The 18072-nt window shown below is 37.5% G+C and overlaps 1 protein-coding gene across 8 annotated transcripts in view; it reads right to left on the minus strand.

Moving 5' to 3' along the window:
* The window catches only part of LOC139468368 (cadherin-23-like), a 71232-nt gene extending 55432 nt beyond the window's left edge, over positions 1–15800 (minus strand). For 6 of the 8 annotated variants that reach the window (XR_011653685.1, XM_071250286.1, XM_071250284.1 and 3 more), the window contains exon 1: positions 15475–15800. The gene's annotated coding sequence lies outside the window, so the exon portion shown is untranslated. Of the gene's footprint in view, positions 1–4990; positions 5152–15474 lie in introns of those variants that run through there. The other 2 variants (XM_071250285.1, XM_071250287.1) reach the window with 2 other exon arrangements.
* Positions 15801–18072: the final 2272 nt, after the last annotated feature.

The raw sequence follows: 18072 nt of genomic DNA on the forward strand, positions 1-18072 counted from the left end.
TCCAATAATGATAATTACATCAGGCTATACTATCATGAAATTTGTGCCATATGGAGGCTTTTTCAAACACAGTCCATGAAAATATTTTCATTTGAGATGGTGAGTGAGTGAGTATGGTTTTACGCCGCTTTTAGCAATATCACGGCGGGGGACACCAGAAATGGGCTTCACACATTGTATCCATGTCGGGAATCGAACCCCGGGTCTTCGGCATGACGAGCGAACGCTTTAACCACTAGGCTACCCGACCGCCCCTCATTTGAGATGAATGAACCTAGTAGATACACCACAACAATCTAAATATATTAGGAATTAAACAGAATATCTAAACTTATATTCACTCTCTGTTAAAGATGCCAAGAACAAAAATGATGGCCATGCCAAATATGCACCTAAACAAGGAAGCATTGATATGGATACCAAATGTGTTGTGACTGTGAGGGTAAGTGTTAATTAATTAAGTCAACTCTAAACAAGCTTCAGCCAAACTGCAATTGTTATGGCAAGCATGTTAAGACCAGTTGCATCGATTATGCTGACTATGGAATAAGACTAGTCTACTGGGAAGACAGGAGACAGAAAATAATGAATTCTCTCATCTTGCCACACCCTGTCATGATAAATGTATCAAAGGATGATTTGACAGAATATACTAAAGTTTCAACAAATCAATACAAGCTTGCAATCTTGGAAAGTTTGGTTGTTTGTATGGTTCTCTGTTGTTGAACACTGCACTCAGCAATATATAATGGCGGCCTGTAAATAATCAAGTCAGGACCAGACAATCCATTGATTGACATCATGAGCAACAATCTACAAAATTGGGATACGATGACATGAATCAACCAAGTCACCAAGCCTGACCACCCTATCCCGTTCGCGCCTTTTACAACAAGAGTAGTCGCCTTTCACGACAAACATGGGTTGCTGAAGACCTATTCTTCCCCGGATCTTTTTTTTCAAGGGTGCAATGCTGGTAAGCTAGCCATTGGTTTCGCTTGCCATAGCAAATTCAAACATATGTCAGTGAAAAAGTATCACAAAGTATCAAATTTAAATATTTAAAAATTATGTTCACATGTCAAGCGCATTTGGTCCATTATTATGTGTATCAAGAGTCATGAATATCTTTCATGAATATTTAGATGGCCAACTGCATTGCACCAGAATATATTCCATTACAAACAAAGATGTGCTGAAAGTTAACCTGACTTACATCTATCATTCTTATAAGAGCTGGAACTGTCTGATGTTGTCGGTCAAAATGGCTGCCATAATGTCACTTTGAGCCTTCTGAATGGTCCTTCATGTGGTTGACTGACAGGTGGAGATATGACAATTGTCGTGTTAATAAGGTGTTGGTCTTAGTGTCGGAAATAAAAGCATCAAAACCATTTCCATATTCACAAAAAATCCATTGTCCAACTTTTGATTAAACACCTGGTGTCATGACAATTGTTACATACATCCAAACATATTGTCATCAATGCTCAAAATATCACTACAGAAGTATGAAACAATTGCCATTGTGTCTCTGTCCCGTGTAACAGTGTATAGGAACCAACTCAACTAGGTGCTGCTCTGGGTGCAGAGTGCATGGTGCATTATTAATGGTCAAGCACACCTGTAACATCTGGCAGACACTAGAGGGATTCTACTGGATGTTGTGTCACAAACTCTACAGTTACAACTGCAGCAATGAGGGTCAGAACAATGAAATAAAAGAGACAAAACCCTTTCTATGATCAAACGAAATCTCCACTTAATATGTCCATTGTACAATTCCAACTATATCACAAGCATGTGTTTATGAATCACTATAAAATAATGATGATACAAGGTCTTTACGAAAAAAAGGTGAGCATATCCTGCCCAACCGGTGGCACCAGTCACAAACACATGCAAAACACAGATACCTTGTGACCATCTTGCACTGCTACATGACTGCAGATTATTGAGCTTGTTTGGTCCTTGTTTGTGACCATAGGAATAGGAATAACCCAAAGACCTTAACAATTTAAATGAACATGAAGTGACATTTGACAGTCAAACTGTGACCCTTGTCTGAATGAAATTTGTGTTCATGTTTCAAGCTCATGTCAAAGAAATATTGCTGAAAGAGTGATCTGTTTCAAGCACAAGTCAAGGTAATATTGCTGAAATAGTGCTCTGGTTCAAGCACAAGTCAAGGTAATATTACTGAAATAGTGCTCTGGTTCAAGCATATGTCAAGGTAATATTGCTTACATAGTGCTCTGGGTCAAGCACAAGTCAAGATAATATTGCTGAAAGAGTGATCTGGTTCAAGCACAAGTCAAGGTAATATTGATGAAACAGTGCTCTGGTTCAAGCACAGGTCAAGGTAATATTGCTGAAAATAGAGCTCTGGTTCAAGCACAAGTCAAGGTAATATTGATGAAACCATGCTCTGGATCAAGCACAAGTCAAGGTAATATTGCTGAAACAGTGCTCTGGTTCAAGCACAAGTCAAAATAATATTGCTGAAACAGTGCTCTGGTTCAAGCACAAGTCAAGGTAATGTTGCTGAAATAGTGCTCTTGGTCAAGCACAGGTCAAGGTAATATTGCTGAAATAGTGCTCTGGTTCAAGCACAAGTCAAGGTAATATTGCTGAAATAGTGCTCTGGTTCAAGCACAAGTCAAGGTTATATTGCTGAAATAGTGCTCTCGGCCAAAATCCATGTCCCCTATTCTCGAGACATGATAAGTCACATTTGTGTTTGTATGTTTCATGAAAAATCATGAATTTCTTATTCTCCCTCATACATTAATCTCAATGTGGCATGTACAGCAACTAATGAACTCAGGAATTGTACATATGGATTGTTTCTGCTGACATCAGCTCTCCTGCTTACAATGACACACCTATGAATTATCAATAACACACACAGCAGTACACTCAGACAGGATTGTGTTAATCAGTGTCATGGTTACCACACGATGTGGTCAAACCAACTTATTAACAAGGTCATGCAATGGATGGGTGCCAATTACCAAGTTCAAGGTCAACCTGCTGTTACTTCATTAGCAATAAGATTCCTGGAATGAAACAACTTTAATTATTTACCACTGATCATGAGATTTCATGCTTAAAGATGTGAGGCTTTGTGTGTTCCCAAACACATTTCCCTTATATGTTCTGTGTTTTGTTTGGTTTGGTTTATTTTCCAGTTATATGATGGCAGTCTGTAAATAATCCAGTCTAGACCAGACAATCCAGTGATTGATATCATGAGTATTAATCCACGCCATTGGGATATGATGACATGCATCAACCAAGTCAGCGAGCCTGACCACTCGACCCTATTCGTCGCCCCTTACGACAAGCATGAGTTGCTGAAGACCAATTCTAACCTAGAATCTTGTGAAATATTATTATAAGTAAATATGCCATACTAAACTTCAAAGTGACACGGCACCAAACTTCATCAATGTCAAACATTTAATGAGATTACACACCATGATTTTTTTGCAGAAATTCGGCATTTTCTCCCCGAATCCTTGTCTCCACATTTTGCTCAAAAACAATGTTGTAATAAAGCTGTTAGTGCCTTGTAATTAAATCTGTAAATGAATTATTCTGTACAATATTTCTAAGTATAATATTGTATGCATTTGTTTTCATCATTACTCCATAGGGGCGGTCGGGTAGCCTAGTGGTTAAAGCGTTCGCTCGTCACGCTGAAGACCCGGGTTCGATTCCCGACATTGGTACAATGTGTGAAGCCCATTTCTGGTGTCCCCCGCCGTGATATTGCTGGAATATTGCTTAAAGCGACGTAAAACCAAACTCACTCACTCACTCACTCATTACTCCATTTGACTCAAAAAACAATTTCTTGACCCATAGAGTACAAAAGTATGAAAGCCCCTACAAAGAAATATCCTATGATTGTTGCAGTCTCTCATGAAATACAAAGATTGTAAATCCCCTCCAAACATAGTTCATTACTTAGTCATGCATGGCCATAATCAAATGATCAATATGACCAAAGAGCTGTAGATGGTGTTCACTGTATGTAGTCTGTGGGAATAATTAGCCATCCATGACACAATCGCTGATCGATGTAGCTCAGCGGGCCACTCCTATATATACTTAGCTTCAGTAATAAGAAGAGGTTCACACATTATGACTACACTGACTGCACATTAGGGCAGTATTTGTACAATTACCGGGGCAAATTGACAGGATTTGCTTCATGTATTGTATAGTTACAACGGTGAATTTGATCACAGTATTAAACATCTGCTGGAGTCACCCAGATCAACAACTCATGGAGGCCACAGGCTCTACTGTAACAATACCACCACCACTCTACTTGGTGTACGGCATACCCAGGTCCTAATGAAACTAAAAGAACCATTCAAGTCCGTTTTCTATGGTAAATTGTCTACACAATAGACACCCATATTGTTTGACACATACATTAACTTGTAACCTTATTTAATGACCTACCTATGCTGTACCATACTATCAGTAATGGGAAATCAAGATTGAAACTTCCTTAAATCCCCTGAAATTATCATAAGTGCATTCTTATGAAAATTGGTGACAAACTAACAACACTTTTTTCTTAGCATCATTATTTGTCGCTGGATTGAAAGTAACTTAGGTGAACAATTTCTAGAATGAACTGGGTAAACAATGTTGTACTTCTGATTAAACTGATCCAAACATAGAGCTACGTGTCATCATAATTTCTCTACATATTGACATTTCTTCTTAAGTCTGTCTATAAGGTGTGTTGGCAAACAAATATTAACAATTACAGTAAATTATGTTTATAATGAACACACTTATAATGAACTGACGAATATGACAAACTTATTTTTTTTTGTCCCTGACATTTTCTGTATATATGCTTATAATGAACTACGGTTATAACGAACGGAAATTAGTGGCCCTTTTAAGTTTAAGTTAAATTGTTAACATAAGTGATATGAATCAGAATCATTTTGGAAATACGTACATACACTCCCTCTTCGATCCTCCTAAAGAAACTTACCAGCATCAAAAGGGGCTATACATAGCCAAGTGTCAGGAGGTACCAAGTCAGTGAGATGATGGCAGACGTGCAACTGCTATCGAACCAAACAAGCCCATAGCACAACAAGCACAGATGAGTCAATGGAGAACATCACGTACATGTATTCTCTGAAGTCAATGTCTGCTCATCAACAGCTGTGGACAATTGGCTCTTGCATTGTATGGATTGCAGTTTCTAACTTGAGCTCAAATGCATCCAACATAAACAAGACACACCCACATCCACACCCACAGCCTTGATGTTGCAAACACATATCCAATACCTAATGTTGCTCATTAAATGTTCTACTATGAATGGTTACCATAAATCAATGACATATGTTGTGAGGTAATGTTTGATTTGAACATATTTCATTCATAACTACACAAAGACCTAGAAATTAGAAATACAAGATGTTAAACTTCATGTTCACTGCATCAATTTTCCTACAATGCCAGGCTGTATATTGGGTTTTATATAAATTTCACGTATTTCACACCTGATCTGGCACACAATAATATCGTCCATCCATCAGGTAAGTATTATTATCATCATCAGCCTGTTGAGTACCTTCCCTTTAATCCTGCGAAGATCCACGTTAAAATTGGTCTTCAGAAACGTGAATAACAAGATTTGGTGGTCTGGGCATCGCATCCCAATTGCATAAATTGATGATCATTATTTCAATCCCTGGATTGTCTGGTCCAGACTTGATGATTTGCAGACTGCCATCATATGGATGGAATATTGCTGAGTGTGGTGTTAAACAACAAACCTTCCCTACATGCCTATACACTAACACAACATAATGTATGCATCGTTCCGACCAATGCATCAGTAGTCCTAGACTTATAGCACTTCACGGAAGTGATTCTAACAATTACCAGAGGTAATTTGATCAAACTTGTACATAAATAATGCTCTTAGTATTACCTTACTATAAAACTACTGTCTTTCTGTAAGGCTATCATCTCATATTTATGCCAGACATAAGCATACACTATATAATAAACCAGTGCTACAGCGCTGTAGCTCACCTGCTTATCTCGTCAAATGTCTAAAAGATGTAAAGGGTCTTACTATTAAAGCTGCTGTCAGCATAGCAATTCAACTATTTTTGCATAGATATTGTGGGCAATGGACAAACCAAATTTACAATTAATGGACACAAATAGATTTTTCAGTCTAGATGGCAATAATGAAAATGAATTTTTTAAATCCTGGACAGATTCAGGTGTAACTCTTGGTGGTAGCAAGTATGTGATGTTCCAGCTTCATTGGTCCAGTGGTTTCTGAGGGGAAGCTGTTACTGCCACTGCCACCGGTGATGACTACAGTGATGACGCTGATGTCAGACAAGCAGGCCGTGACATCAATACAAGTGAAGGAAACCCTTTCCATATTCATTACATATCTCTGCTAGAGGTAGAGGTGATTGACCAATTCCGAAATCAGCATGGGTTTACAAGTGAGTGAGTTTATGACTTAATGGGTGAGTTTATGAGTGGGTGAGTTTATGAGTAAATGAGTTTATGGGTGAGTTTATGAGTGAGTGAGTTTATGAGTGTGTTCATGAGTGAGTGAGTTTATGAGTGAGTTAATGGGTGAGTGAGTATGAGTAAAGAGTTTATGAGTGAGTTTATGGGTGGGTATATGAGTGAGTGAATTTATGAGTGTATTCATAAATGAGTTTATGAGTGTGTTCATGAGTGAGTTTCTGAGTGTGTTTATGAGTGAGTTTATGAGTAAACAACTTCATGAGTGAGTGAGTGAGTGAGTGAGTGAGTGAGTGAGTGAGTGAGTTGCTAGGTGAGGTGATTGAGGGACCTTAGAACAGGCTTCATCTGTTGCACCTTTGCAGGTTTTGCCTCAATTCTTTGCCTCTGTTCTTTGCCTCTGTTTTTCAACTGGCACAAGGAGCTTGTTCATGTGGTTGTGTCTCATAAATTATTCATAGTCACAGAGCTATAACAGAGCTGATATGGAGAGGAGTTTCGTAAAAATGTAGGTGTTCATTTGTTGACAAAATACCTCATTTCTCAAATAATGACATATTTGCATTATTCAATAAATCAGTTGACAACACAAGAGGCTAAACAATGCCTCTCTACATACTGAATAGCCGTCAGTGTTTGTAAAGCCCCAATCAAATTAAGGTGAACAGCCTACCAGACTGATCTTTTGCAAATGTATTCACGAAATAATCTATTACTTGAATCAATATATCCTTGCAAACTCTCATAAATATGACAGGACTAGCAAGAAATAACAAATCAATTCTGATTCCATGAAAAAATCAATGACTAATGTCCAGGTGGTACAGCTAATACACATATTGATCTCGGCGATCAACTGTTGTACTCAAGACAGCGATCGAGGTCAGGCAATGCTTATCAATCTTTCAAATGACAATTATCTAAGTACCAATCGTATATCCCAAGACAAAAACGTTCACTCAACATGCAATGAAATTATTATTGCATGTTTTTCTATTCAAACATCACATATCACATGAATATGATATGCCAGCCACAAAATGAGAAACATACAAAAATTGTCTACAACCAGTAGGGCTGTCAGGTGGGTCACAAAACCTTTACCAAAAAACAACACAAGACCATATCTGACCAAACACATATGCAAAGCCTGACATTGTTCTTTACTTGAATAGGGGCAGCGGTTGAGGCTTTCACTCATCTCCAAACACACACTGGCTGGGACGAGCCCAAATTTACTACCCGGGTACCCCCTTCCCTATTACCCGACCCGACCCGGGTACCCACTGTTGGTGTCAAGACATAGGTATAAAATGTCCGATTGGGAATAGTTTGACTGTAGCCCTGGCTGAATGTGTTTTGATACATGTATAGAACGATGTGGTCATGCATAAACTGAAGTTGACTGAAGTGTTAGCTTTGTTCAAACATATTTAAGCCAGAAGGAATGTGTTCATAGTCATGAAGAAATGCGAACATTTGAGACTTAAAATTGTCGTGTAACCATGTAGTTATAATTATAGTGATTTTTTGTCATAAAACAATATATCACATGACTAACCACAGTCCGGGTAGTCCTGTGGGTACCCAGGTCCTACTCAGTACCCACCCGACCCGGGTACCCGAGCTACCCGTCCCAGCCTTAAAACACACAGTCTCGATTCCCCACATGGGTACAATGACTAAAGCTGCCATGATGTCTCCTGCCATGATATTGATGGAATATTGCAAGAAAGTGGCAGAAAACCATACTCACTCACTTCAAATGAATAAAAACACCATTGTATGAAAAGAATGATTTGTTCAAAACGTGCAATGACAGCTGGACCTATACAGATAGACAAATTGTCTGTCATGGTATACGACTACGATAGCTCATCCCTTCAGCAAAGATAATCACGTAATAGCCCCCTACATACCCTCAGGTAATGCTACTCACGAGCATGACAGAGTACGCAATCATTACCTGTCATGGCTTCCATCAAAAACATATATCCAGTACAAAGGCTTTTTATAAACACACAAGCATATCTATTGTCACCTTATCATGCTTACTGAGGTTAATGAAGCTAAATCACATGTTGCAACATAGTGGCTCAATAAATTGCTATAATGATCCAGATCATGCACTGGATCATGCTTCAGCAACGTAGCCTGTCTGAAGTGTTTCACCACTTGCCACAATCTGTCAGCTGCTTAAACCAGGAGACGTATCCAATAGGCAAACCTATTTCTTTAAAACTGCTTAGTTTAGCACACTGATGCTCAAACAATATCAAACCTCCTGAACTTTTAGGATTCAAATCTAGCAAATAGTTATATAAATATTGGCACTCTAGATAAAACTCCAGTAAATAGTTACATCAAAGTTATCATTCTCAATGAAAGTCATAAAACAGTTAAATAAATGATGGCATGGCCTTTGACAAAGCAAATTCACAATCGTGACATTTGTAAGTGCCACTGAGCTTTGGAAGTTTCTTAACTTCTTCATACAACATCAGTCCGGTGAATCTAAACGACTGAGACCTGAATCATTTGATGAACTAAGATTAACCTACTCCTGACCACGTTTATTCAACCTGAAATCTTTCCTTCGAGTTCATACTGTCAAATGTGTTTACCGAACATCTTTGTGGATGATGTGTAGTAGGTTTGTCTTACCTGTTGAACCCACCAAGTAACAGTATGTCTGTACAATAGATATCCTAGCGTTCCATCCACTGAGGCTACATCATGTTGCGTGTAATCCGCTATCTACCGTATCAAGCTCACCCCGATGAATGCTACACCTAACACCTTCAATTTCACAGGATGAATCAACACCCACAAGATCCCCTTTACAAAGATGAAATCCTTTCACAGCTAACAAAACATATCTTTGAAATAAGCTTTATTCCGGGGTCACAGCATTTCATACAGCTTGAGTCAAGAGGCATAACAACGAGTAAAAACCTTGACACGTGGGAACAGCATGAAAACTTGAATACTGGCCCCCAAATACAGTGTAACGGAGCTGTACAGATTGTATGTGTGGTCTATGTACCCTGAGTTGGTCCTGGATGAGGGTCATCAATCCATTTGCCGTATTTCATTCATGGTCCCATGGCTGATCTGACACTGATACTATTAACCATTCACATTGTCATTACCCTAGTTCTGAAGCAGTAACTTTACCTATAAAGTTAAGGTCATTTTGTCTGATACATTATCACGATTATCAACAGCTGCATTTTCTTACTTTCTTCAATATTTTATTGGAATGAGAAATGTAATGGATATCAATATGGATAGAAGTATTTGCTGCAATGTGGGGACCATTCAATATGAATATCCAGTACAAATTGTCAAATTAAAAAATGATTTGTTTTGTTTTTTGTTTGTTGTTTAATGCCGCACTCAGCAATATTCCAGCTATATTAGGGCAGTCTGTTAATAGTTGAGTCTGAACCAGACAATCCATTGATTGATATCATGAGCATCAATCCATGCAATTGGGATACGATGACATACATCAACCAAGTCAGTGAGCCTGACCACCCTATCCCATTAGCCGCATTAGGAAAGCATGGGTTGCGGAAGACCAATTCTAACCTGTAATCTTCATGGGTCAATTAAAAACTGAACACAGATCCTGAGTGAATACAATAAACACTAGTCTCCCTACATGCAGTAAATCAAAAAACCTGCAACTTTATTGGGTTGTGTACTTTGAAACATTTTGTATTAAATCTAAAAGAAAGACTCCTACAGTCAAGAAGTAATACTTTCCATATAAATCAAATCAGACCCAACATCCTTCATTTGAGAATAAAAGCATTTCCTTATAATTATTCTCTATGAATGTTACACATCCTGCTTCATTTGAGAATAAAATAAAATGTATTTCCTACTTAATCTATTACTCAAAAACATTCCTTTCAAACCTCCGCCTCACCTCTTTTTCCTTATCACGTATACACAAGTAAGTTAGAACTGTTTTGGAAGAATATAGAACCAAAATGTTCCTCTAAAAGATAAGTGTTTTTGCAGGTGGACAAACCCTAGGAACAAACTAGCGCATTCCAAAAATGCTTGTCAAAAAACATTACTTCGTAAACATCAACAATCCTGGAAAAAAAACATGATTAAAGAACACACTCTAATTTAGTGGCAAAGCAAGCTGCGTTAGACCCCAATGCAAATCAACCATGGTCCGCAACAGATGACGATCAACTTTACACATTAAGCTGTGCACATCTGCACGTAGGTTACTCGTGTAAGTCACACCAAATTAGCAGGAAATACTCAAAGAAAGTCCATTAAAGCTATTTTTATTTAGTTCAGTAATTGTATAGTGTTTCACAGATAACAGCAACTTAGCAAATTCTATTTTAAACAGCAAGTTCATGTAGCTGTTTGGTCCCCATTAACCATGTTAACACTTTCTCTTACATACAAAATGCTTTTATGGTTGAAAGGAACATAAATACTTGTACAAAAAAACATATACAGATACATATCCCAGAATATATGATATTTATAATGTCAGGAGATCTCTAGGTTCTCAAAGCACTTCCCTGTGTACGTGAGGCACTCAAGGTCAGCAAACATTTCCTCATTGCAGCATGGGAACTGACATTATTTCAACAAAACGTATGCTAAACCTGTCAACAAGAGACAGTGGAATTTCCGTTTTGTCAACCATTTCAGCAAAGAACATCTCTTGGAGTATCATGTTCTCATGGGCCTTTGTAAAAGAGAAGTGACATAAAAAAATCTCTGGAATGGGTGGAGCTGGGTAGAAAAGGATGTCTTTACATGTGACAGTTCTTCGCTTCATCATTTCTCGTTCTATTGTAAAGGAATATAGATTGTCTGCATTCTCAGTGAGTGAGTGAGTGAGTGAGAATGGTTTTACACCATTTTTAGCAATATTCCAGCAATATCACGGCGGGGGACACCAGAAATAGGCTTCACACATTGTACCTATGTCAGGAATCGAACCTGGGAATCGAACCACTCGGCTACCCGACTGCCCCTCAGGACATATAGACTCCTCACTCCTACAACTGTAGTATCAACACACCAACTAATCCTCCTACTTCAATTAATGACTCCGTATCCCTATCATTGTACATTAATATGAATAATATGTCAAACAAAAGTCACAACGCCCTTTGGTTGTAATGTATCCATGGCAACAGCAGTTCTCTGCTTCAATGGCTTCACTCTACACACCTGGCAGGAGAAATAATTAGGGACAGGTGACTCAGAGACAAATAGCGTAATACACGACGTGACAGTGCATCAATTATAACACAAACCCATCTACATTAATAATTAACTGAGAATGAATGAGTTGAGACCTTCCGGCCAACAGCGTGACTGTCACTAACAGGAAGAAGACACACTGTCCTATTGTCAATAACAGGCATGAATCTTCCTTCTATCTACGTAAGCAGAGGGAACAGAACAGGATAATTTGTTGTGATGCTTAGAAACCAATATCATGATCATGCTGCGAAAACAAATAAAACTGAGCTCATTGTTGTCAGTCAAAAAGATGCATCACAAAAGCACCAGGTCACAACAATAGGTTATTTATAAGAAGTGAAATATTATTTTATTTCTTGAACATATTTAACAATCAAAAACTGAGACATTGATTCTTTCTGTTCAGATTTAAAATTACTGATATCCCATTAATAACCAGCATATCAAACCTGATGCTTTTCACACATTACTACTATTATCATGTATGATGTAAAAGTAAAAAAAAAACATTCCAAGTAAAAAAAGTAGAATGACTGCTTGATCTTAAAAAAATATTTGTACATACTTCTAATTCTTATGGACCTTCTTAATGCTCCTGAATATTTTGGAAATTACAAAGAAACTGGCCCAATCAAACTTACTTGTGTCAATTGTTACCAAAAATATTAATTATAATATTCTGAAAGAATAATGCCATGAATTGTTTGATAGGCATTACTTTGGCATTTCTGGTGTCCCCTGACATAATATTGCTGGAATATTGCTAAAAGTGGCGTAAAACCATACTCACTCACTCACTCACTCATTACTTAGAAGTTGATGGATGACAAAGTAGACACAATTTATGGATAACATCGTCTTTAAATACTTAGAAGGCCATGCCATGCTTGCAATCCCGCAAATACATAAATGTGGCCTAAGAATTCAGTAAGCATGAGGACACAGTCAAAAAACAAAGTATCTCAAACAGTTGAAATGACTGCATGCATGTCCCCTCTTGTTGCTCCTTCCAAGGTCTCAGTGGGCGACGTGGCCAACTGTTGTACCCCATAAGCCTTGTACATGATATCCACTAACTCCTACATACGTTCAAGTGATTCCTGTACACACCCCACAGTAGTACAGAACTTGATAACTGATCCTCGATCATGATCGTTCCTTGACGAGATCATGATTTCCTGATCTTGATCGTTCCTGGTTAAGATCACGACTTACTACCAGCTATCTGTCCCTTCCTAAGAAAATACACTGGTATGATCCTAATGATTATTTGACAATGGCAGTCACCCCCTGCAGCATGACAAGGTATTTACAACCTTGTGAGCACTGTAATAGCTAATTATTCTATCTAATTGAGTTGCACATATTTAGCATTGTTGTGACAATACTTACATAGCAACGTGCATGGTCTGGTAACAAAAAGTTGATCACTCTTCAACCCATGAGATCAAATTCAGTAGGACACTAGAATGTACATCAACAATCAAGATCTATTGTGATGTGTATATTGTGGAAGACTGTTTATCATCTTAAACAGAAATCTGAGATAACGGGGGGAAATATTTGTGAACTCAACACATGCAATTAACAGTCAGGGTGGCCTCTTATCTACACGGTAATTCAATTCCCATAACTCAGTAGAAATTCAATTTGGCCTGTTTTTGCACTTTTTACCTTTTTGTTATCAAAAAAGTATTAACTTACATGAAGAAAGACACAAATAGTACACACTGATAAAGTGTGACATTAACTTGTTGGAATGAAATAATGAATCAGATTATTCAAAAGGAAATAATGTAGCAGGTTAGGGTGGTGTAAATATCACAGTTAAGACCAACGCCTGCTGGGGGTGAGTTGCGACCAAAAAGCCACAAATTTATTTTCCATACCAATATTCACCCTGGAACATAATTGTCATCAATGTTTTAAATAGGTTGTGAAATATTCGGCTTACAATAAAGTATAACTTCAAATTAAGGGATAAGGAACTCGGGTTTGTGTCTATAAATGAGACTTCTAAATCACAAATTTAAAGAATTGAAATAGCTTCCCATGAATGTAGAGTCAGACAAGCTTATAGTTTGACTTACATGACCATGATCGATTGATCGGAGCTTTAGCATAAGACAATGGAGAAAAATAGTTTTATTTAGTAGAGCAATGTAGAACATATGTTCTGTTACACAGGTTCCGTTGGTATATGAACCAAATGTTCACCCTTTCACAAATGTTCATCATCATGATATAGAAGAAGCCAATTTCACTCACACTTAATATGTGACTGGTTAGATAGGGATCACGTCATTTTTAACATTATGACATTTGGGCAAGTGAATTCTGATTGTGCGGAAGTGAAAGACGTAAGTTTATCTGACTTCCATCCATTTTAACGCCTGGAAATTTTGTTGCTACTATAATACCCAGCTAATCATGATAACACAATACTTTCCACACATCATCAGTCTTTAAACTCCTGTATTGTTGGGCAGGTATGTAAATGCCACTTGTGATGGGTGGCACATTGTAACATAGGTCATACTACACTCTCATGCTAGGTATAAATTATATATTAGCATACATGAGGCAAATACTATACAGAAAGAATGTCAAACACTAGCATGTCCATCTTAGATTCTTCTTAACTCAATGAAAACATATCAAAACATGTCAACAAATATTTTAAGATATTAAAGCAGATTCATTCAGTTTCATAGTTTACTGTTTTATGCCTTTGTCATTCAAACATCCATGTATTTTATTTTAATCGTCTCTCTTAACAAAGATGATATTGACAAGTCAAAACATATTTTACTACATTCTTCTTACCATTTGCAATTCAGGATATAAAAAGTTATTGTAAAAAAAGAACATGCATATTGTTCATATTATATAAAATATATCCTTAAAGGTTTTCTCATAAGACACTTCTCCAAAATCAGGCATCAAAGTAAACAGGCCAACAAGAGTTCCTCCCAGAATTATGGTCAATATTGACTCATAGTGGCAGCATAATATCCAATTCAACACTGTTATACCAAGCCTTCATCAAACATTGTTTATTCCACATATTTCCCTAAGATTGGTGGCATAAATATCATTACTCAACAAATACACTTTCTGTCTTTTATCGGAACATTCTAGTCTTTGTGAAGAAATCTGGGAATTTGGGGGTCGGACGGAAATATGTATTTTCAATGGGAATTGGATCCTGTGTGTGTTTAATTGCTTGACTCACAAACACTGGAATTTCATAATGCCATTCTCAACAAAATTAAGTTTAAACGTCATCCCCTCTAAACATTGCCAAGTCAAATAGAATAGATGTTTTTGCAAACTCCACACAAATTTTGGAAGATTCATTAAAAAAAATGTTTCTGTGAACTCACAAATTATCAAGATAAGTCAGCTTTTTCCACATGTTACATTTTATTGTTTTGGGATCCCTGTGAGAAGGCACACACACGATGTCATGTACCAGCCTGGCAAATAGTGCTGGCCCTATCATTTTTCAGACAAAAAAGTCAAATATTGCTACAGGTAACAACTTGATGACAAAATGTGACAGAATTTCGAAAGGTGAACTTCACATTCTGCTAAATCTTCTGTATCAATAATTATTGTTAAACATTGTGTTTGTATCAGATGACATGACAGGGCACTGTGAAGTCAACATACCTGGAAATCTTGTCAACACTTGCAGCCGATGCGACAACTTGGACCAAACACTTCAACATGATAGATGTCAAAAGTCACTCATCACAAACAGACATTGATAACATTCTTGATTCCAAGGAACTGTGGAATATTTAGTAGATAGATGAGGTAGATGTGGCGTACGAAGTCCTGTAATGAATTTCTATCAATATTCTAGATAGTCCTTCAAAATGTTCGGTGCCAAAGGACTTGTAAATTTGTCCGTCGATATCCTTTGAAATGTCACCCTCTAATGCAACTCTTCATATTCCTCAAAGGTCTTCAATATATGTTTCTGGTTGTAGCATGGATCTGTGAAGGAAAGAAAACATGATTAGAGATTGGTATGATGAGTGCCAATGTTCTGTTATGAAACACGGATACAAAGTCAAACAACTCCAACAACATTTACTTGGTGTAAGATTATTCTTAATATGAGTGAGTGAGTTTGGTTTTACGCCGCTTTTAGCACTATTCCAGCAATATCACGGCGGGGGACACCAGAAATGGGCTTCACACATTGTACCCATGTCGGGAATGGAACCCGGGTCTTCGGTGTGACGAGCGAACACTTTAACCACTAGGCTACCCGACCGCCCCTTCTTAATATGAACAGAATGAGGGCTGGACTGACTCACCAAAGTAAAGATGCATCGCAACACTTTGTGCCATGATACAAATATCACATCATGAGGTCTTGTATCTAAACACAACTAAATAGAATGGTGTAACACAAACTATGCCCTGCAATAAAACAGCATACAAGCCGCTGACACAGAACCATATTACCTTCAACACTTAACACCGTCACATATTTAAGCATCCTTTGGGGTAAAAGGAAATGATTTATTTACGTTAAAGTGTCATCAAAGATTTTTTTCTTATTCTAGTTATACAGAAACACTCTGGCTTTCATGCTTCCCTAACACTTTCCCATCAATATAACCTCACATATCAAGCATGTCCTCACAGCAGTGTGCCAGCACTTCCTCTCATCTCACACATTACAATCTGTTTGAATGCGCTTTCTGTATCAATATCTTATGAAACACCCACTGGTCTTGTGCAAATGTTTTCTAAAAACTCCACAAACAGTTTCTTCAACAGTTGAGTTTATTTTTATGTCAAGAATAGGCACTTAATCAGAACCTGAAAAACTTTCCAGATACGGAATTACAAAGAAGAAGTATCCTGTTTTCCCCAACCCCTACTCCATCCTCAATGCCTTAGTTGTTTAAGAGATGCAGGAAAAGCGGAGTCCTTATGTAGTGAGGTCATCTGCCTTCCTGATATAGATACAAATACTTGCCTTGGCTTATCATCATTTCTTAAGTCATATTGAAGTCACATTTGGCATTCATAACTCATAGAAATTTGGAATAACACAAGTTGTTGTTACTGTATTAAAAAAATTCAAGTCATGTCATCCTCTGTTCATGTACTGTTCATTTTTTCCTCTATCAACTAATCATGCTAATATCATGCAGTCATTTTTTTAAAATAAGACATCAATTTTGAACATGTTGAACATTTTCAAAGATCATTTATAATTCTTAGCAAGGTAATCATAATCATACTGTCAAATGTTTCCTTTAAAAACTAGTGAAATTTCAACAAATATTATCTAATGATCACACAGATTTTTAAAACAAGATAAATTGTTTGGGATAGCCAAAAATCCCTCACGACCATTAAAATGCAACTGCCAAGCCCAGAAGTAAGATTAGCTCTACTCACATAGGATGAAGCATCACAAGAATGATGACATGTATTCCCTTCATTTCTTCCATGAAGATCTACTTATTTGTTGAACAAATTTACAAAGAAATAGTAGATTAAATCTTGCACAGTTGGAGGCCCATAACACAATTACCCAAACTAGAAACCTATCATTTACCAGTCAAACGCGACCCCCCACCAGGTGATGCAGAGAAAGTGAGACTCACCTACCCTCCCAGGAGCTTCAGATGAACAATACACGTCTCCTCTCTAACTAAGTCCTTTTGTGTATAGATACAGATAGACACTTCAATTTGTACCGCAGATTTTCAACACCTCCTATAGCTGAACCCTTCTCATATCTCTGATTCGATGCTAGGGTCTGCCCAGATACCCAACAGGTCTCAAGTATTCATGACTTTAGACCAGGGGATTGGCCGATACTGCTGTCATTCCAACGTTTTGTTCTCAAAAGCAACACTGAATGTAACGGTTGATAGTACTGTTATCAAAGTCTTATTGCTTGACATTTGTGATAGGGCAGGTAAGTCCAAATGCTGTCATTGGTATTTTGTTGGGAATATTCTATGTGACCAAGTACAGTTTGTCTGGCGATCCGTTAGCAAGCATAACACAAAGAATCAATCAGGCATACTATCTAGTTTACCACCGCTGTTATGTTTGGTGTGAGTTGCATTATAGTTTTTTCTCCCCTTAAAAGTTTGACCTAACTTGTCTTCCGCCATTGTAGAGATTAGATCCGGTCACTGAATCATTATCATTTCTTATATTGATACCTGACAGGGCTGTCCTTGTTAGTTCATGGAACTATACCCATTATTCACCTGATGAAGGAGTAAG

This window comes from Haliotis cracherodii, unplaced genomic scaffold (genome assembly GCF_022045235.1).
Source record: "Haliotis cracherodii isolate W230 unplaced genomic scaffold, xgHalCrac1.p SCAF_2, whole genome shotgun sequence".
Classification (NCBI taxonomy): Eukaryota; Metazoa; Mollusca; class Gastropoda; order Lepetellida; family Haliotidae; genus Haliotis; species Haliotis cracherodii.